Below are 21,946 nucleotides of genomic sequence, written 5' to 3'. Positions count from 1 at the left end.
CTATGGCAGAAGCTAAAACCATGATTGTGACAATGCATGACTATTTTTCATAGTCGACCAGAACTTGTCATTAAATGGACACTGGCCAACCCAATGCTAGTTTAGGCAGAGGTTTCCTAACAGGCTACCTTAGTGGATTCTTTTTAACTGTCCTATACCAATTAACCGAAGTTGTATAACTCCAATGCAAGATTTAAAATAGTCAAAAGCAAAACTGGCACTAATCTCCTTTATTAAAGATAACAGTAAGCTCCAATACTTTATTTTCTAAATATTTCTAAACAGTAAAATACTCTGATTATCTCAAGTATATAAAAATGTTTAATGATTTAAAATTGATCTGCATAAAGTTTTATACATGATATATATACCTTAACATAACTGCTTATCATTTCAAAAGGACAATGGTATGTACTGGATATGAATTCTGATTAATGTGTTACAATTCAAATAAAATGGGGACACTTTATACCTTATTCAAAGGGAATTTCCTTACAGTTTTAACCACAGTTAATCACAAGCTTTTGTCCATTCAACAGAAAACACAAATAAAACAGGCTATATAACTTTGTAAGACTCTTATAGCAACCTAGATGAAATGTTCCTTTATTATGCTATTTACTGTATCTTTAACTTACACAGAATTCTTAGGAATTTCCTCCCCATACACTACTATTAAGGTCATGAGATTCAAAGCTTGCAACACTGTTGAATGGATGTAAGAAACACCCTATAAAACATTTCAAGCACATGCTATTATTAAACAGGAGTTAATTCTGAAGCCTATTTTTTCATAAGCATATTTTCCTTCCCCTAAGAAACAGAAACTGTAGCCCTTATTTTAATGTTCCCAATGAGATGAACTATAGAATTCAGTTTAAAGGCTACTTGCTATGAAAGTACTTAATATTTCCACAGAAAGAAAAATGTGTTAAATATGTTATTCATTCTCTTCCTCTAAATATTCTAAATGTTATTAATACTCAAAAATCCAGCACATTGGGGCTAGGCTGGAGCTCAGTAATGGAATATTTGCTCCACATGCACAATGACCACAGTTCAAGCCTCAGCAACAAAAATTTAAAATAATAATAATTTTTAAATCCAATATACATCCAAGGGACAAAAATTTAAAGAGTGAAAATTTCTGCTCCAAATAAACAACGATAAGTGTTAATTTAACACGTTTAAGATTTTTAAGTCTATTGTTTAAAAGAAAAAGAAACTACTAACATACAGACATAACACATTTTTTGTAATGCTGAAGGGTGTTATAAGGCATTACATTAATTTTAGAAAATTTACCAAGTTAATATTCTAGCCAGAAATGTATTTAACATAATTTTTGAAAACTACTTTTAAAACTTTGTGAATACTACTAACCCTACTGCCATTTCTCTTCAGAAATTATACATCAGGGATGTTAAACTGTGGCATTCTTAATAAGTTAGATCTAAACATTCTATGCAATGCAATTAATTTTGCCTACAAAGTCAAATAAATTAATTTTATCATGCTTTCTTTTCAATTACATTAACTTTTATACATAAAGGATATCTGTTTGATCAGTATACCAACTATAAACATATATTTACATAAAAGATTAAGTTAAAACTCCAAAAACTTAAATACACATTTATAGGTCCCCTTAAAATTACATGAGACTTGAATATGCCAAACCATTATTTATGTATTTCTTATGGTCAGCTATCTCACAACTAAATTTATTTTGTGGTTCAATAAAAGCAAAAAATAAATAAAGGAAAAATGCTAGCCAAAACCAAATAACAATTACCAATAAAGTTTTAAAAACATATGTATACACAGTCTTTCTTTGTAAAAATTATAATAATGATGTTGTGGTATTCCACGACCTTAATATGGACATGGACATGTTTTGTACTGAAATAAAATACCTGCCACATATATTCAACTTTAATTCCTGATTTTAAATTTTTATATATAGTGTACACATAAGCATATACAATAGTTACTATGAAAATTGGAATAATGATTATAACCCAAGAAAAAACAACTATAAATTATATAACTAAGGAACTGTATCTTCTGGAAAACAATTATTTTCTACACTGGCAATACTTTGTACACTGCAAAAAAAAATGTCAATCTGTAACATAGAAATAAAAATTAGGAATCTATGAAGAAACATGCTATTAAAATAAACACTATTATACTCATAAAATCTAAAGTCATTATTTTCCAGTTATAAATCCAAATAGTCACTGGCATCAGTTAAACAAATTCATTTCAGTTTACACAAGCAAATGTGAACATTATCAATCTGCTGAGAGACCCTTATTTATGGCTATCTTAGCTTGGCACTAAACATGTCTATCTTCTATATATTTACTCATTGCCCATGTAACCTGGGTAAGCAATTAAAACACTAGACTTTTATTTCTGCTATTTTTCCATATTAACTACAAATTTCTTTTTAAATTTCTGTACTGAACTTCTCAACTTAGGACTAAATTCCCAGGATATTCTTTAAGTGAAAAGTGATATTCTTTAATGAATATTTAGTAATACTCGTTATTTCTACCACATAATTCAGAATTATTTCAATGAATCTAAGCAGCAAAAATGCACCTTGAAGCAGAAAACAGGACATCACATCCACCCTATTATATAATAATGCAAATTACATAGTTCATACTCCAACCCTCCACTCTATCACTGTAACTAGATCCCAGAAAACAACCTCTTTGATATTTTATGTAAGTACAGCTTTTAAAAGCTTTGGGTGTTTTTTGTTTGTTTGTTTGTGGGAGTTTTTGTTTGTTTGAGAAAACAATTCTTACTTTGTATCCTAGACTTCTACCATACTAGAGTTACACAACAACAGTATAGTACACAGAAAGAAACCTTCTTTAGGGTAATAATCCACAATATATAAATCAGTTTTCTATGAACCTTGTACCAAACTATGAATTATGTCAGGGCTCTAGGGCTAGAGTTCTTGCCACATCTTCAAGGTCCTGGGTTCCTTCCCCAGCACATTTCTCTTTTTAAAAAGAGAAAATAAACTATAAGTGAGCATTTCCTGGTAAGGCCCTAAAACACAGGCATTATGAAAATCTAGAGAACCCCCCCTAAAAAGCTGTCCCCCAGCACTAGACAACTGGTTACAGAAGATAAGCTAATAAAATTAAGTTTCACTGTCATGAAATTTGTAAACCTTTATGTGATTCAGCTTTTGAAAGAAAAGCATTACAATTTTGCTAGTGCTCTTACAAAAACTAAAGTACACACACAGACACACACACACTATATATACACATTTATAGAGAGTTAGCCAATACTACTTTAAAAACTGTATTACAGTGCATTAGTACAGCAATATGAATAGGAAATTCAGTGTAATCCAACCTTTGATGATTAATTCACATCAGAAACTACTTCCTCATAGTCTCATGACCTCCAGGATTCACACACAATTCTCTACCCTCTCAGACTTGGTGAAACTCAACACACATACATGTACGCACATGTCCTATATCTGTCTCTATAATTTAGGGATTTTATTTTTAAAGGCTTTTACCACTCATTTCTACCTCATTTTAAGAAAACTTATTACGGAAAGCAGATATGAATGAGAAGTACTCTCAAATGAAATTTACTCTTGATTCAGTAGAAAGCACATTACTGAGTGTTTCAGTGTTCAGAGAAAAAGGCACATGGCAATATATTTTAATTATCAATCACCGGTACCTAGAAAGCCTTAAAGCCACCACTGATTACAAGTCTTATTTTTATTTTCATATTCTTTTATCTATCAAAATATTCTTATCTAGAAAAACTTAAATCTTAAATAGAGCAAAATATTTGTTTTAAATTGCTAAATTGCTTATTAGTTAAATCTCTCATATAATGATAAATTCTTATTGAGATGAACCCAACCCATTTTCTAGGCTATGAAATTTAATTGTATACTCCCACAAACAACATAACACAAAATTTAGTTCCAAGTTTTTATTTACAAAGTAATATGTACAAAAAGTAGATTTTCCATAATAAAACCTTACTGACATAAGGTACATGATTGTTAATTTTTCAATAAAAAATAATACCATCAATGCTGTTTCCTTAAGGAAACAATGAAGAAAAATACCTTTATTCATTATCATAAATTGACAGATATTTTTTGAAAAGTAGCTATAAAAAATAATTGATCTGAAAATACTCAAAGCATCTGAAGTAAGCAATAAAAATACAAATGAGCATATAAGTACTTAAAAGTAACAATGAGAAACCACTTTGAATATAAGAAATATACATATACTTTAAAACAAAAGTTTTCTTAAGCAGTTTAAAAAGCAAGCTTTAATTTGAACAGAATCACCCAATGAGAGCAGAACTTTCTTCTAAACTAGTTTCCTAAAAGAAATGTTTAACATCTAAAGCTATCATTATAATGTGTGATAATTTCTGTAATCACAGAAGTACCAGTCTTTCTAAATCTTTTCTGTGGAAAGGCTTTGCCATTGAATTTTTCCACCCATACCTCTTCCTTATCTTCAGCACTTGAGGAGACAGAAAGGCTCCAAAATTTTAGCTACATTTGAAATAACTGAGTCAACCATACAGGGCTGCTTTAAAATCACCCGTTTCTAGAAGGCAGGAAAGTCTTGGATTTTAAAGCTGATGCTTCTGCACAGAGAAGGCAAGTTCAGCCGGTTCCTGGCCACACCATAATCATCTGCTCCAGAAGCTCAAGGACCCAAAACAACGGGCTACCTGTTCCAGTCAGGCCGAGGAATGTGTCCAAATCATTTTTATTGATTTAACCTTTACAGGAATGCTACATATCCTCAGAGCAAAACATTTTGAATGTATTTATAATATGATACACTTCTGAAAAGCCATGAAAAAGAAAGCTAGAAACAAATCTAGACAGCCCTCCACCCTTGGTTGTTAGGAGTTTATTTTTATTTTAAACATTATCAGTGGACCTAAATACGGAATAATTCTACTTGGGAAAACTTACTTTGGCACAGCTTTATGTAGAAATAAAAATTAGTTTCAGGGTAGAGAAGGTGCATTTAAGTAAATTCTAACTTTAAGAACTACAAACTCCTAACTTGACAATGATCGGCACATTTTAGCTAAATCTAAAGGCTCTTTTCACACTTTCATACACATTCAGTATGAAAACAACAACATATTTTAAAAACTTACAGAATGGAGTCCTCACTGAATAACCTAAAAGTTGTACTCTACTTACTTCTGGGGATTTACAGAGAAAGTTCTGTGGAGTCTATGTCTCTGGCTTCCCGCACATGGTACTTTAGAAACGGCTGCAGCAGCTAATGCCTGCAGTAGGCACCTTTGCCAAATTAATAATTCACAATATTATGCTTCCTCACATTATGCTCCATCATTAGTTAACTTGAACCTCACCTCTCAAAAGTTCTACTTTCACTGCACACTGTTCTCTTAAAAATGCAAACAAATTTTGAGCATTTCCAGATGTAGCAGGCACAGGCACACACGCGCGCGCGCGCGCGCACACACACACATACACACATGCATACTTCATCTAAACACAGACACACACCACAGGCAAACTCTCAAAGAATTCTAAATAACTGCATAATAAAACTAGACTCACTGCTTACTACCTCAAGAACATCTGTGTGTTTAAAAGAAGAGCCGACAGGAGCGTATCTCCTACGAAGACATGAACGTTGGCTACCAGCACAGGCTGCAGGTAGCTGCCACCAGGTAAAACAGCAACATATTTCGTAGCAGGCAAGATTCTGCTAAAAGGAGCTTTCTGAAACTCAGGCAGCTATTGAGCATGCAAGAATAAAGGCATAGTGCTGTTTACTTTTTCAAACAGTAAACTTACTTTTAAGTATATATACTTAAACATAAGTATATTTAATATACTTGAATTATATAACTTGAAAAGGCAATATAACTTGAATTCAACTACATTATTTTCATCTTGTCATCGATTTTTTTATTAAATATCTAAGCATGCATGAGACTATGCTAAATGAAAATCAAAATCATTTATACACAGCCTTCTTCTCTGAAGGGCTGAGACTACGGTGAGACATGGGAGGTGGCAAGGGTGAAAATTTTAAGGAAGGATCTTCCACAGTGCTCTAAATGAGGGTTCCCTAGATGTCCCCTTGTGTTCTGCTTGCCTTACCTAAGGCCTGGTGCTACCCGAGAGGCACACTGAGTAAAGAAAACACAGAAAAACACTAATACAAGAATGAAATGTTAAAGAAAGAATATGAATATACTCAGGGCATGCTTTATGTTTGCTTATAAAAAGGATTATCCTGAGAAAAACACAGTAAGGAAATAAATATCATCACTTTATACTCTAATCAACTGTTGTTCTGAGAAGGTGCAAGTCGCTCACAAGGTTGCTTTAAAGGTAAGTCTCATGCAAAGTAAACAAAGAGGTCTTACTACTTGATCATAAGACTGGAAAAAAAAATCTGGAGTGTGCTCCATTAAATGTTCCTAAATGGAAACCTGGCTGCTGCGAACCAATGGCCCCCCATCATGTTTATCAACAGAGCAACCTGAGGAGTAGACCTTGGGGGATGTGCAGTAAGACAGGGCCAGCCATAGGTGCTTTTTTAAACAAAGACAATGTGCCACCCCTCCTCCCCCTCCATAAATTAAAAATGTGAGAGCCACTGACTACCAAATTTAAGTCCATAAATAAGCTAAAGCCAGGATGAACACGCAAAACATTCACTGAAAAACTGTCTCCCCATCCAAAAATAATTTTTCTTGCAAAGTTTGTTTATAATAAAACATTAGTTTCTTTCCTTCTCTTTTCCTAACAGATTTTGGTCTATAGCTGTGACCATAAGTAATATTAAAGAGAAAATAAAGATACAGAAACAACTTAGTAACATGAATACACCAAAACTTAATGTTTATTTCTCCAATGTTTAAGTACATAATCAATCTACACCCAAAAACTTGTATTTTAAATTAACATATTTGAAGATCCTGAGTGCCTAATGATGCCTGTGGTCCTGATGCTGAAAATGTACTGTGTATCTGTTACCTTTCCTTGGTTGAGTCTGTTTATCCATTACTTGCTGGAATTGAACATTTACTAGCAAGTGCTATGCTAACCCTTTGTAACACTCTCTTAATTCTCACAACTCCCTTTCTTGATGAGTAGTATAATTACTCAGATAAGGAAAAAGGATGAAACTTGAAAAAGGTCACACAGTTGAATAGCTTAGTCCAAGCCTTTATACTCTTGGCAGCTGTTTTAGCATATGACACTGGCCTTAATGAAGTCACTTCCTTCACTGGTCCTTCATTTCTTTATAAAAGTACTGGTTCTCAAGCATGGTCCTGTAAGGTTAGTAAACTTTGACAAAATACAAAACAGGTAGTCTATCTTCAGGTTATTCTAGTCCATTGTTTTGCATAATAGTGATCAGGGAATGGAAGCAATTAAGAAAAAGTAAAGGCTATCAAAGGAAAAGGTGGTTGAGATTTGATCAGAAACTTGATCATTCTTAATCATCAAAATCAGTAGTCTTTTGCAATGTCCATACCACCCTTCACATGATTAATAATTATCATTTAGGAATTAAAAATTCAACTTTTATAACACCAAGAACTTACAACTGTCTCAATTTACATACTAAAATAATAATGATCATACTTTGTCTTCCAATAGATACTATGCAAAAATTCCAAGACTCCTAGCATGTCCTATTTGCCCAATTTCACCCATGAGTTAATGTTTTAAAAGTCTCCAGAAAGTTAAAAAAAAAAAAACCAAAAAAACTGCTCTAGCTACTGTTTGTCCTCTAGAGTGTTGGAATAGAGCTGGAAATACTTTTATTATTTTAGTCTACTCAATGCCACAGGGGCATGGGGGAATGCCCTGCCAAAATGGCCATGGGGGGTAGTTAAACAGTTCACATTTCTAGAGACCCAAAAGAACCCAGATGAGAAAGCTGTCTGGGGATCTCAAAATGTCAACAGCCTTCATGCGCCCACATTTCATTTGCCATGGAATATTTTAATGAACAAGTCAAGACCTTAAAAAATCACTTGTTAAAAGAAATACATATACAAATGCAAAATTATAGATACAACAGTTTAGAAAGGGCAACAAATTTACATATTAGTTTTAATTAGAAATAACCAGTAAAAAAAAAAAAATGACAGAAGTTGGTTTGTCAAGAGATCTTCCCTAAGATGTACAACTCAAGACACTAGAAATCAATGAAATGGGCAAACAACCATGTGAATACAAAATTAATTTTGGAATAATAAAGTTCTTCTGTAGTTACACTATTATTTTAGGCTCTGATTATGCTAGCCTGCCTGTTGATGGATGTAAGAAGTTAGAAAAAGATACCTTGGTTGTATAAGACAATTCACTGCCTTTAGCTTAAACCCCACATGCATTCCCACTTACATTATCAGAAGCCACTAAAATAACAGAGACAAAAATTTGTGTGTAGCCAAAACAGTCAAAGAAACAGAGAATGAATTTTACAATGTGACTCAGCACTCACACACACACACACACACACACACACACACACACACACACACACACACACACACACAGACTAGGCACCAGGGATGTATGTAGCTCAGTGATAGAATGTTTCCCTATGATGGATGAGGCCCTTGATCACCAGCATCCAAAAAAAAATAAAATAAAAAAAAATAAAAAAAAGGAAGAAAAAAAAAGGCTAAATTGAAAATAATACAAAGAAACTAGCAGAAGAATTTGGAAGCTACTGGGAGGGGGAGGAAAACGGAACTGTACCCTAGACAGAATTATTGAATGTATTAACGACTGTGAGGAAAAGGCAAGAGGTGCAAAGAGTTCTGTCCTGGCTAAAGCTGTGTTTAGAGGGAAAACAGGATGTTAAATTACGTATGACACAATCTCATTGCTTTAAATTATACAGTACGTATGTATACCCAGGGAATCCAAACAGTAACTACAGGTATGCTTAGACCTAAAAGATAAGAACATATGCTACAATTATACAATTCAGTTAACAGTGAGCTCTAATATTTGACAAGTTCATTTTTCTGAATTCACATAAACCTTTATTTTTCCCATGATAAAGTTGTAAAAAATAGAGCAAAGTTCTCCAACGATAAATCATATTCTAAGAAAAAAGTAAGACTCTGATGGAAACATGACAGATCGGCAAGGATTTAAATTAGTGTCTGAATCTCCATTCTATTCTTACATAACCTTGAGCAAGAACACAATGTCTGAATTCCTTCATCTATAACTAGTACCTATCTCCAAAGTTTCCAATGAAAACTAAATAAAAAGTAAAATGCCTACATCCTATCTGACAAAACTCAGTTATTGAGCATAATCAGTTTTCTAGTCCTTCAGTTCTCTGCAATACACTTGGCTGCTCACAGTGGGGGTTCACAGCCCAGCAGCAACAGCATCAGGGAGCCTGGACCTTCCACGTGCAGACTCAGGCCCTACCTCCAACCTCAAACAGGAGGCCTGCACCTGAGCAGGACCAGTGGAAGCCCTGCTGTGTTAGGCCTGCTCCTGACCAGCTGCTCACTTCTCAAACTGAGAAGAGCACCCAGTAGAGTCTTACTAATCCCTCATTCTGATGGACTCAAGAGCCTACAAGGAAAACCTTTAACCTCATCCCACTTCCAAACATAACTTTCAATATGTGAAGAGAAACTCATGTCCCCTTACATCTGTAGTTTATCCACAATGACTGAGTACTTGCTCAATGGTTTCCCCAAAAAATGTTGTCTTCCAGTCACTTGAGGTGTCCTGCAAATTATGACACTGCATGATATAGCTATTAGCCTGTCCTCCGTGCTATCAACAATATCCCATCATATAAGTTTTCCAGATTTGTTAGAGGTGTTTTTTTACGTTTTCAGTTGTGTAAACATTCTCAGACATGTACATCCTTCCATTCTGCTCAGATTAGCACAGACACAATCTTTCCCCATGCCTCACCTCTCTCCACATCTGCACAGTATCACTGCAAATATCCAGCAATTGTGCCTAGACTGAGTTTGTAAGACATGCCTGCCATTGAAATAATTTCGCTCCTACTATATCTAAGATGCTCACAAATCCCTCTCCAGTCCTCATTCCAAACTCAGGCCCCCAGAGATCTTGTGTTGATGGGCAGACATTTGCATCTAGTCCTCTTTGGGTATTTTATAGCACTTTCTTATTGGTAAACAGTGTTGGCCTGTAAGTGCCCATTCTTCTCCTCTCCTCTTCCATGGCTAGTGAGTGAAGAAAACAGTTTGTGTAAATAGGACAACTATCCAGGAAAGAGGAATTCAAGTCTCCTTTATTGGCATACAAGGTGATGTGTAGTAAAGAACTATTGCTATGGGCAGCAGTAAAGGGAGGGTTAGCCACTAACTTCTTCAGCTGCCTTACACAGAGTTCCAAAAACTCCTTCATTGAGTTGACCTGCACTTACTCTACCTATGCTTATGCCTTCAACACAGATCTGTCCTTAATTGAAAATATGGTTTGTTGTTCATTCCTGCCTACATGAACTATTTTTTTTCATTTATGTACTGTGAGTACTACCCTAGAGCTCCTGAATTTCCAACAGAGTGGTCAAATCTGGAGCCTTTCCTTCGAATGCAGTCTAGTATAGTTGTGTAACCAATCAAGCATTTAGTAGATTTATGGCAGTCTGGCCAATGCCTTGAAAGAGCCAACAAAGAAAGATTGGCTTAACACATTTAAAAATTACTGAAAATTAAGAGTACCAAAAAGCATGTTAACATTTGGGGTACAGAATTCATAAACCATAAAGTACTAGTTAAAAGTACTTTTAACTAGGAAGGCTCATGGAGAAAAAAAAATGCTAAATATGAAGGTGAGTCTGCCTAAGACAAGAAGAATAAATGGAAAGAGAGAGGAGAACCACTTCAGAAATAAACAATAACATAGGCCCAGCCTGTCAGTCACCATGGGAGACAATGAGTCAGAGACAAGTAAAACTTCCTAAGCTGCAACATGATAGCTTAGTTCCCACCACCTATTATTCTCCACCATCAAGCTTTATTCTTATAGGGTTAGACACCTCTCCATGAAGACCAACTAAAACAGAACCCAATAAAATAATACATCTAACAAAAGTGTTCTGTATTAAAATATTTCTCGAGACATAAAACAGACAAACTATCCATCTACCTAAGCTGCCTCGTGTGGACATTTGAGGTATAAACATGACACAAACTGCCAAAAATATCATGTATTCTCAATATGTATTAAATGTAAATTATAATCTAGTATTATGAGATACCCCAAATGTCTGCTCATTAAGACTGTAAAAGAATATGCCTGGTATATTTAAGAGGCTGTGAGAATCTGATACACCAACAGTTTTAAAGGCTCAACTTTATGAAATCATGTTCATTTAAAATCATCTGAATGTCACTCTACCTATTCCTCAAGTTCAGTGGGGCATATTTTTATTATATACCCTTTTCACAAAAAAGTGTTCTTCAAACACCAAATTTAAAGATGCACATAAAATCTCAAACAGACCCCAGGCAGGCAGCTCTCACTGCAGACAGAATGAAGGAAAGGGCTTTTGGAGGCCCACAATGATGTTCTTATAGTTCAAATGAGAACAATCTGTAACCACCAATTTTACAATCAGACTTGCCACCAGCATCTTTAAAAATGGATGTGTTTCTACTTAATAGTGCATCCCCACCTCAACTCTTACAAATTCAACCAAATATTTTGATTTTATATTTAATGTGTACACATACAGTTAATGACACTGGTTGCTCACTACAGGACAAAGTGTCCCATAGGTTTCCATGAAAAGAAATGTTCTCAGGCCTCACCTCCAAAGATGATATTCCTACAGCTTGATACATGTTAATTCACGGACTAACTCTAGCTTGTGTTGAGACAGTACACAGTGGTGTGCTTTTCCTACTGCTGTTGTAAAAATAATAAAGCTTTTGTATCATCTTAGCATCAGTGAAAGACTTCACTGTATGCATGTCTGTGCATTTCCATCTCCACCAAGGTGTGTCTATCACTTTGGGGCTTTGCTTTCATTTCCCTTTCCTACCCTCTCTTGCTGTTTTATAATCATGCTGTAAATAATCACAACAGATGCCTCAAATCTTTTTGGGAATCAAGGTACAATTGATAAAACTTACTGCTCAACTTAATACCATTAGCTTCCCATTCCTAGGATGGGAATGGAAACCTTGAACCATTGCTTTTAACTAGTTCAGGATTCCCATTGGTCCCTAAGACCTAACAAGCTAACCTAAGCACTGCCTGTTAAACTCATCTTCTCTACTGCATTCCTGGCACCACTGTCTCTCACATGGACAACAGTCATGTTCTCCAGCCAATCCATTTCCCATGGTGCTCATTTCCCATCTTCTTCAGTCAGTGCCGGTGCTTATCATACCTGCCACGCGGCAAACACCTATGCCTAGGGAAGCCATTAAGTTCCCTATCATCCATTCAGTCGGCTACATTCTCACATCTGTCACCATGTTTATCACTATGTTATACAAACAAATTCCCTTCCAGGTATTAAGCTTTCTGCACCTCATTCCTACTTCCAGGTCTTGATCACATGTTCTCCTTTACTTGGGATGCTCCTTACCTGTCCTATCACCCTCTCCCCAAATTTCCAAAGGTTTAAAAAGTACCTACTCTAAAAGAAAGAGAACAAATGGCATTATTTTCATAAGATTCATGCTCTGAGTTGAAAACCCTCTTACCCACTTCTATACTACCACAGGAGAACATCAGCAACCTTTCTCTACATACTATGTTTTCTCTGCCTGTCCTGCCTGTCATTCAATCTCAATTTCTATCTAAGGGTAGGATCCTCACTCTACTTACACATGTATACAGGCATAGTTGATTACTAGTTTGGTGACTCCAGAAGAATCTGTTTGTCTCATGATATGCTAAGAAAAGCTAATAAATGAGATGGGTTTTTAAAGGAGCCTAGTGGGTAGAAGGAGAGTTGATAGTGTAAGTAAGAATTTCATCCTCCTGAGCAGCCCCCCCAGATACCTGCACAAAGCAGAACCTATGCCACACTCATGAAGATAAGAAATAGACATTTTATACACCTGTCTCCCATATACAAAGGCAGTGTTGTACAAAAAAATATGCTGAGATCAAATTCTACCTTGGCAGCTTATAGCCTGTGTTTCCTGTGTAATCCTTTAGTGTCTCTGTATCTAAGCACACATCTATATAGTAGAAACAGCAAAACCTACAATAATCAAAGGATCGTAAGACACATAAAACACATGCTATATTGTATTACCAACATAAGCACACAAAAATCCTCCTTCACTCTCCTCTTACATATCATCTAGCCTTGTGCTTGATATATTGCAGGAACTCAACAATAAGTAAAAAGACTTAACAACAAATTTGATAAGTTACAGAAAAACAAACAAAACATTCTAAAGAAATAATGTATAAGAAAAGGGGGAAATGCTTTTTAAAATGACAATTATGATTAGAAACAAAGAAAAGTGGTAGGCACATTATATAATTTGAAAAAAAAACTGAAAATGTTTTCAATCAAAATTGAATTTATAACCAAACAAAAAGAAGGTAACATTAAAGAACTAATCACTACATTAAGTAGACAATGTGCTAACACTCAGCAGTTTAGGATTAATGTAGATAAATTAACCTACAGTGAGCCACTCTGTTCTATTTCATTGATTGATTTATACCTATTATAGAATATTGTTTCCATTTTCTTTTCAAGATATATCTACATGTTTTCTCGCATTGTAAATGTAAAGTTTTACAACTCTATTTACAATCTCCTGTGTAATAGATGTGCACAAAAGAAATATCTCAACATACAACACAATAACAGAAAAAGGACCCAAAAGAAATAGGCATATGTCAAGACTGAAAGGTGGTGGCGATGCCTTTAATCCCAGCACTCAGGAGGCAGAAGCAGATGGATCTCTGTGAGTTCAAGGCCAGCCTGGTCTACAAAGTGAGTTCCAGGATAGCCAGGACTGTTACACAGAGAAACCTTATCTTGAATGAATTGAATGAGTGAATGAATGGATGACTGGTAAAATGAATGAATAAATAAATAAGTTAAGAAAGATGATATCTGGCAAAAAAAAAAAAGGCCTTCCATCTTATTTTCTCCAGGTTTTAGAAGCTTGTGTTTGCATATGTAAAAACAGTGCATTTCAATAACTGCAATCACTTGAAAATAAAATGCCACTTAGATTATATTACATTCTGCAGCTTTCAGAACACCATAAAGTAAAACCTTTAATATTTTAAAGTAGGTTAACAAAAATAAAAGCAACAAGCTATACTTTCCATTCATATTAAAATTCTAACATCCTTGGGGAATGAACATGGAAGAAAAATTAAAATAAGAAAACACAATCATATATGACTGCCCTATGAGTAGAGAGCCGGTGATTTTTGAACAAAACAAGGTTAAAGAAGGACTTGTTAAGCTTAACTCATAACAGGACTACACTAGAATCTTCTTTATTAATTTCATGAAAAATGTGAAATCTTACTACCCAATGAAAGCTAAAAATAATGCACAAAAAATGATACTGCTTAAAAATGAAATAAAAAAAACATTCCTAAGACAGATGTAGACTTAAGACTGCATGTTTATCATTAATTCTACCTTCTTGGTGTCTTAGTCACTATTCTATTGTGAAGAAACAAAACAACCAAGACAACTCTTAGAAAAGAAAGCATTTAAAATGGGGCTTGCCTACAGTTTTGGAGACTAATTCCATTGTCATCAGGGAGCAAGGAACTAGTGCAATAGCTGAGAGCTACACCCTAACCAGAGATATGAAGAGGGAAACTATGCTTGGCGTTGATTTTTGAAACCTTAAAGCCCACCCTAAGTGACACACCTACCCCAACAAGGTAGGTCACACCTCCTAATACTTCTAATTCTATTGAAGAGTTCATAAGCATTCATATATGAGAGCCTATGAGGGCCATTCTTACTCAAACCACAATAAAATATACAAATTTTGGAAAAATTACATTAGATAAGTTTTTAAGTCCTGGGTTGTTCTATTTATTGGGTTTCATCAATTTAACACACCAATCTTTATTTAACATTAAAATTCTAATATTTCAGTGTAATCTGTAAAATAGTCTAAAATTAGACAAAAGGTTTTCTATAAATAAGGGAACAAAAAATGACTGTTTAATATTCTAGTCCATTCAATACACAATCACTTCATATTGCTACTATTCTCTCTTATTGGAAATTAATTTCTTCTGATTTGCCTTTTAAACAAAGATCCTTGCTTTAAAATAATTTCAAGTGAAACTAGAAGGTGACTAAAATACTCTGCATTTTCAAAAGTTTCAGATGTCATAGGAAAAACAAGTCTTGAGCCAAAACTGCAATCAAAAGTAATGCCACCACCATAATGCAAAAGTATATATAATTAAGCCAAAAACTTTAATGTACAATACTGTAAACTTCCAAGAACATGGTTTGCCACAGAAGCAATAATATTTCCAAAAAAAAATGAGAAATGAAGTATTTCTAACAAAACTGGAATGTGAGGTAGGTCCATAGGATTAGAGATCGTGTACATGGTATTCACTGCTAGATCTGCAGTGCCCAGAAGGGTGCCTATCCCATGGTAGACATCAATGAATGAATAAACAAAAAGCAGGACTATAAAATAATATTAGAACAAATACGATCTCTGAGCTATTTTTAAATATAAGGATATTACCAGAATAGTAACATTAGATGACTCCAATGCACACAACTGAATTCCACGTTCATCACAGGAAAGCTATCTCAAAGAAGAAGGGCACTGATCTCTGGCTTAAACTACTTACTTCACACACAGACCAATAGCGAACAAATAACAAAGGCTGGCTACTCAGAGTCACATTACTTTAGGCTAAATGTTAAGACTTTAAACAAAACTGGAGAAACAGGAGTGAAAGCTAACTACAAAGAATTACTTATAAAAATATTTCTGGCTGCCTAAAAATGACCTTAAATGTATCACTGCATCTTTTAAAGACAGCTCATGGAACATGAGAGCAACAAAGGCTTGAAGGGTAAGCATGTTTTTACATGTCAGGTTCTAATTATCCAAAATTTCAGACATCCCAGTAATGTTTAAATGAATAAAATTTTCAGGACACTCTACGATAGCTAATCACGGGACTTAAAGCACATAAAAAAGATTATGCCTTGACTTAATGAAAATTCTTCAAGTAATATATACCACCCATCATTTTAAAATTAGTCCAATATTGCAGTGTCATTTCAAATATAAATGTAGAATGGAAAACTAAAGAAATGATGACAGTTTAAAAAAATAAGAAAAAACAAGAAATGGTCACTAATTTATATCAGAGACACACCAGAAAGGGAGAAGGAGCTGATATTCAGAAGCCCAGGTATTAAGTCCTGAACCCATAACTAACCAACTAGCCACCCTGGGACAAAATAGCCCTTTTCTACTTCTTCATGAATCAATAAAAGACTGGTCTAATCAATTTCTAAGACACTCAGATTTCTATTCAGTCAAAATAACTAACATTATTAAGACAGATTCCTTTGTCCAAATACCAGATCAGCAGTCCACAAAATAAAAACTGCTAAAATTGAGTTCTATTCTTATAATCCAACTTAGTCTAATTTAAAAGGCACAGCCATTTACATAGAATTCTACTTAACAACTACAATCTATGTAAATTATTTGCATGCATCATCTGACTTACCCACCTTAGAGATGAATATTGTTACTGCATCTTAGAACATTTCCTATCTTATAACATTTGTCCTATTGGACAAACTTTACTACCCCATCCTCCTTCCACCATCCACATGTACTTTATAAATATAAGCAGTGAAGAGGTATCAAAGTAAATCAAAACTCTAAACACAGAAAGTCACACTTAAGAAAGCTTTCATGCATGAAAGACAAAAACCAAAATCAATGTAGTGAGAAGACAAAAAATATGGATACATGGTGTAAGGATTTTCCAAGATCCTATTCCCTACCCCTTCTATTTGGAAAACTTTTAAGATTTCAACTGCTGCCCCTCCCCTGGAGGCTGCCCTCCCAAACACTATGTCAGTATGATCACAAACTCACACTTACCAGCACCTACTAGACACCAGGCAGAGCACATTTGGAAAAGTTTTTAAAGCCCTGGGATCAGGGACTAGATACAGACAAACACAATGCTGTTGAGGTCATGTATAGCAACAGTGCAAGGTGTCAAATGCATGGAAAGGTGATAGGACAGCACAGAAGTCAGAGTAGACCTTCAGAAGAACAGGTCAGACGGCTGGCCCTCTAAACTCTAAGTACTGCTCATGTTCTCCAGAGCTACACAACGCACTGAGAGCTCCAATCCTTTCTCACACTCTGTGCCCAAGCTGATCAACTCCATTGTCCTTCACACCTCACCTGTGGGTCAGAACCTCCAACATGTCACATTAGTAACTTTCTATACCATCTGCCTTCAGATTCCTAAATCAACCCAATCACCTTGACTTCCTTCCTGGCCTGTGCACAGCAGCAGAGCACTGCTACAGGAGAAGTATGCCACCTGCCTCAGCTGAGTCCCAGACAGCTTATGCCACAGTGAACGTACTTCCAGTCAGCTTTCTCTGCCTGCCTCCTTCACTAACATAACATAACAACCCTTCACAACTGTTCTTGAGCCTCCCTACCTGTCACTGCCAGAGGCCCTGCTACGCCGTCTAAGTGGTATGATAAGGAAGCACAGCTGACATCTGGAGGGATAACTACAAATCAGCAAACACCAAAGAGCAGGGAAAAGTAAAACTGTGAAGTAGATAAAACAAAAAAGTAGCAGCACAATTTATCATAGGAACAGACCACACATGTGACCCTTCTGTAATAGCCAGAGAAAGTCCACTGAGCTCTAGTGAACCTCACCCAGCATACTACCTGTGTGTGCTCAGTACTCATCCACACTCCTGATCGACTGTAGAAATACTTTAATTACAGTGGTGAGAGGAAGACCCATTGTATCATCATTTCTTATGTTCAAGAATGAATACATTAAATATATTCAGTGTTTCTGGACTCCAGTGAATGGACACTGACATATATTACCTTATTAGTCAGAATGCAGTCTTATAAGTCCATTTTTAAAAATCAAACTGACCATTTAAAACTGACCATTTCTGCCATTCAAGATGAAGAAAATCACTACCATGATTTGAAACGAAGGTGATCGCTCGGCTGGTTTTTTGCATACTGCAGTCACAGCACAATTCTACACTCGATCAAGAAAAACAAATATTAAAGAAAACTGAGAGGGTTTCTGATCTCTAATCATACACTAGCTAAGCAACCCACTCATTAGTCTGGTTGTTTTTACTGTTTCTATCAGGGGTTGTTTCAAATAAACTTTCTAAATGTAAAATTACTTCATTAATCAACTTTAAAAGTAAAATGGATTGCAAAGACCCATGTCTGAAATCTGAGAATACAGTAAAAGGCATAAAAAGAAACAAAAAAAGAAAGTGCTTAAAATTTGCACTTAGAATTTGTTTTGGAGCTTGTTGAAATGATTCCTAAAAATTCATCTGGAAACATAAAAATAAGAAGGGGCCAAAAATATTTTTAAAAGAAAACTTATGTGGACAGACTTGAACTATAACACCAAATATTGAAACACATTGGGAAGCTATAATAACTACAATAATACAGGGCTGGCAGAGGAAGAGAAAAGTCAATGGAACAAAGCAGAGAAGCAGGGAATCATTTATTATCTGACAACGGTAGTTTCAGCTGTGAAGGGAGGGAGGAAGGCTTATGGACTTTGTGGTGGTAGAACCCTCCCTGACTATATAGAACAACAAGATGGATTAATAGTAAACGGTGGAAATCGAACCCTGAAATATAAGAAAGTGCATGGCATAGTGTATAAAGATTAAGAGGACTTTAGGTCAAAAGCAGGAGCAACAAGGCAGTATAAAACTGACTAAGCTATATCCAAAAAGAAGAGAACAAGGAAAATTCACACACTTATGAATGTCACTAAGCAACCCTAAGGAAACCAGATGCTGGGAGAAGGGGATGCCAGAGGTGGTCTACAAACGGGAAGTCTTTTTAAGACACTGAATGGCCTTAATAAACTATAGGAAATCAAGAAGTTAGAAAAAAAAAAAAAAACAGTGCTGAGAGTAAGAACATATAAACACATACAATGGTGCAGCTCAGTGGCCAACCTGTTAGACAAGGCCGCACCACGTCTCTGCTGTTGTCAGTGAGAGGTAGACTGGGGTGTCTCAGAATGAGACAGAAATATAAATCAGTTCAGCTGCCTTAAAGGAAAATTAAAAAGTTAGTATCAAAAAGGGCATTAGATTAAAAACTTCTTCTTTGCCTTTAAGGTAACAGGTACCAATATTTTATTTGGCTAACACACAATGGGGACAAAAGACAGACATTACAAAAGTACAGTAGTAACTACAGTTTACTAAGAACCATTAAAATGGAAAAAAAAAAAATAGAGGGGCTGGAGAGATGGCTCAACAGTTAAGAGCAGTGGCTGTTCTTTGAGAAGATCCAGGTTAGAGTCTCAGAACCCACATGGCAGCTCACAACCAACTGTAACTCCAGTTACAGGTGATTCAGCACCCTCTTTGGCTCCCTCCAGCCCCAGGCAAGCAACTGGTGCCCAGACTTACAGGCAGACAAAACACCCCACACAAAACAGAACCACAAGCAATCACCTCCCATACATCTACATATCTGATACACAATTTGCCCTTGGCAAGGAATTACAGCAGACTGTTCCTTTTCTCTGCCTGTGTGATCCCTCTGCCTCCTCTGGCTTATGAAACACAGTAGCTACCCTCAGTCTCTTTGAGGGATGAAAGGCTTTCTTCTGTTTGTTAAGGGTGCCACTTTGTATTTATTAATTGAACTGGACAACTTTCATTATGATTGACATCTAGATAGTTTTCAGTGATACCAATCCTTGAAAAAAGACTAAGCAATGTTCCATAGTTAGAGAGCCTGTAGCCAAAAGACAACTTACTACTATTTCATAGACAGGAAAGATGGCAGCAATAGGGGACTGAAAAACCACCACCCAAACAGGCTGAATTATGAAGCAGCAGGGGGAAGGACTGGGAGTGAAATTCTGACCAGTATTCAAGGAATTAAATCTGCATTTCCTGATGCAGACCAAGGACTGCATGTATACTGATTTCACGAGTATGGCATCTAAAGCCTGAATTTTTAAAGCAATGAGGTGAATTAGCAAATTTAAAAGGATTCCCCTCATTTTGACTCTAGCTCCCTTTCTGAGGAAAAATTCACAAGGGGGAAAACTTCAGCCTCTCAATGCTGAATGTACTATTAGGAGTGGCCTCTCCCTAAAGTCTGCAATGAAGGAAAAGTGCACACTTATTCCAGAGTTGCAGCCAACAATAACCTTTACATTCTGAACCCAGCTTAGGTAGATCGCTTGGACGATGTGTGTAAAAGTATTTAATACAAAGTACTGAATTTAGCTTTTCTTTTTCTCAACTTTCTTAAATGGTCTTAGGTCTATCAAATATAAATATTAGGCAGAACCACTCCTAAGTTTCTGTTTTCTTTTTATAGAGTGCTGGTTTTATAGCTCAGAGGTCAACTTCTGCTAAAACCTAGACAGAAAACATTTTCAGCTTCATAGTCCACATGGTGTTTGCTACAAATACCTCTAACTGTGCCATTAGCATGAAGACAAAAAACGAACAACAGATAAATGAGTGAGCATCACTGACATCCAATGAAACTTCATTTACTGAAACAGGTTACATGGCTATAGTCTGCTGACTCGTGCTACGCATCGCCTGGTGTTTTACCTACTAACATATATTGTGTTAATAAATCCTATGAGATTAGTTTTATAATACTTCTTTTTAAAAAAAAAACATGGATATTAGGAAGAAAGGTCAAATAAGACTGTGAAAGGGCAATTATTATTAAATTTAGATAAAGGATACATGGGGTTCACTATAATTTAAGGCATCTGAAAATGTCCAAATTCATAGTTAAAAAATACAAGTAAATGAATTTAGTCCCACAGGAAAAAAAAATTAAACATCACCTTATCATAAAGTACATACTTAATGTTTTAAATATAATTAGTGTAACGTAGCAAAAGTTTACTAACAAAAAGTCTATTAAACTATAATGAAAAACTTAAGCAAGTATACAAATATATAAACTGTAAAGCATTCCACAATTTAAAATGCAAGCAGGCTCACAAAATTCAACTTCTAAATTAGTGTTTATTCCCATCTTAGCAATCACAAGTATTATCAATTTTTGGTTTTAGAACATAATTTTTATAAGAAATAGATTATATTCACATATAAGTTTACAATTTTTTCAAATGAAAGCATAAATTTTTATTTTTCAGTTTTAAATTTTAAGAACTCAATATTTATAGATGACCCATACAACCAAAGTTCTCAAAAAACCTCAATAATTAAGACTATGAAAGAGATGCTGAGAGCAGAAAGCCTGGACACTGTAACACTAATGCTTTCAATGGGATACTGTCTTTGAAGTATGTCTACTAAGAGACTATCAGATGTGATCAAACTTACCAAACTTTTGCTTTGAACTACCACTGTCACACAGTAGTGTCAACCCACTCTACAGGCTATCAATACACACATGAGGAAAGCATTTAACTTTCCACAGAAATATTCTATTAAACTGCCTGATTATTGGGAATTACTGGGAAATCACTAACGTGGCCTCTTCCTGTAGATACCTGTCTTCCTAAACCACCAGGAAAGAACTAATCGGCTACTCCACCCAATTAAGGTAAATTGTCTCACTCACTGCAAACTGAGGATAACCTTCAGGAAGAACTCTTAAACAAAGGTGCAATTTCTCA

The 21,946-nt window shown here is 35.4% G+C and overlaps 1 protein-coding gene across 5 annotated transcripts in view; it reads right to left on the bottom strand.

Annotated features, from left to right (window-relative positions):
* The window catches only part of Supt3h (SPT3 homolog, SAGA and STAGA complex component), a 342,495-nt gene that overhangs the window by 307,866 nt on the left and 12,683 nt on the right, over positions 1-21,946 (bottom strand). The gene's annotated exons all lie outside the window — the stretch shown is intronic.

This window comes from Cricetulus griseus (assembly GCF_003668045.3).
Source record: "Cricetulus griseus strain 17A/GY chromosome 1 unlocalized genomic scaffold, alternate assembly CriGri-PICRH-1.0 chr1_1, whole genome shotgun sequence".
NCBI classification, from domain to species: Eukaryota; Metazoa; Chordata; class Mammalia; order Rodentia; family Cricetidae; genus Cricetulus; species Cricetulus griseus.
The sequence above is the reverse complement of the archived record's forward strand: the minus strand, read 5'-3'. Positions and strand labels throughout refer to the sequence as shown.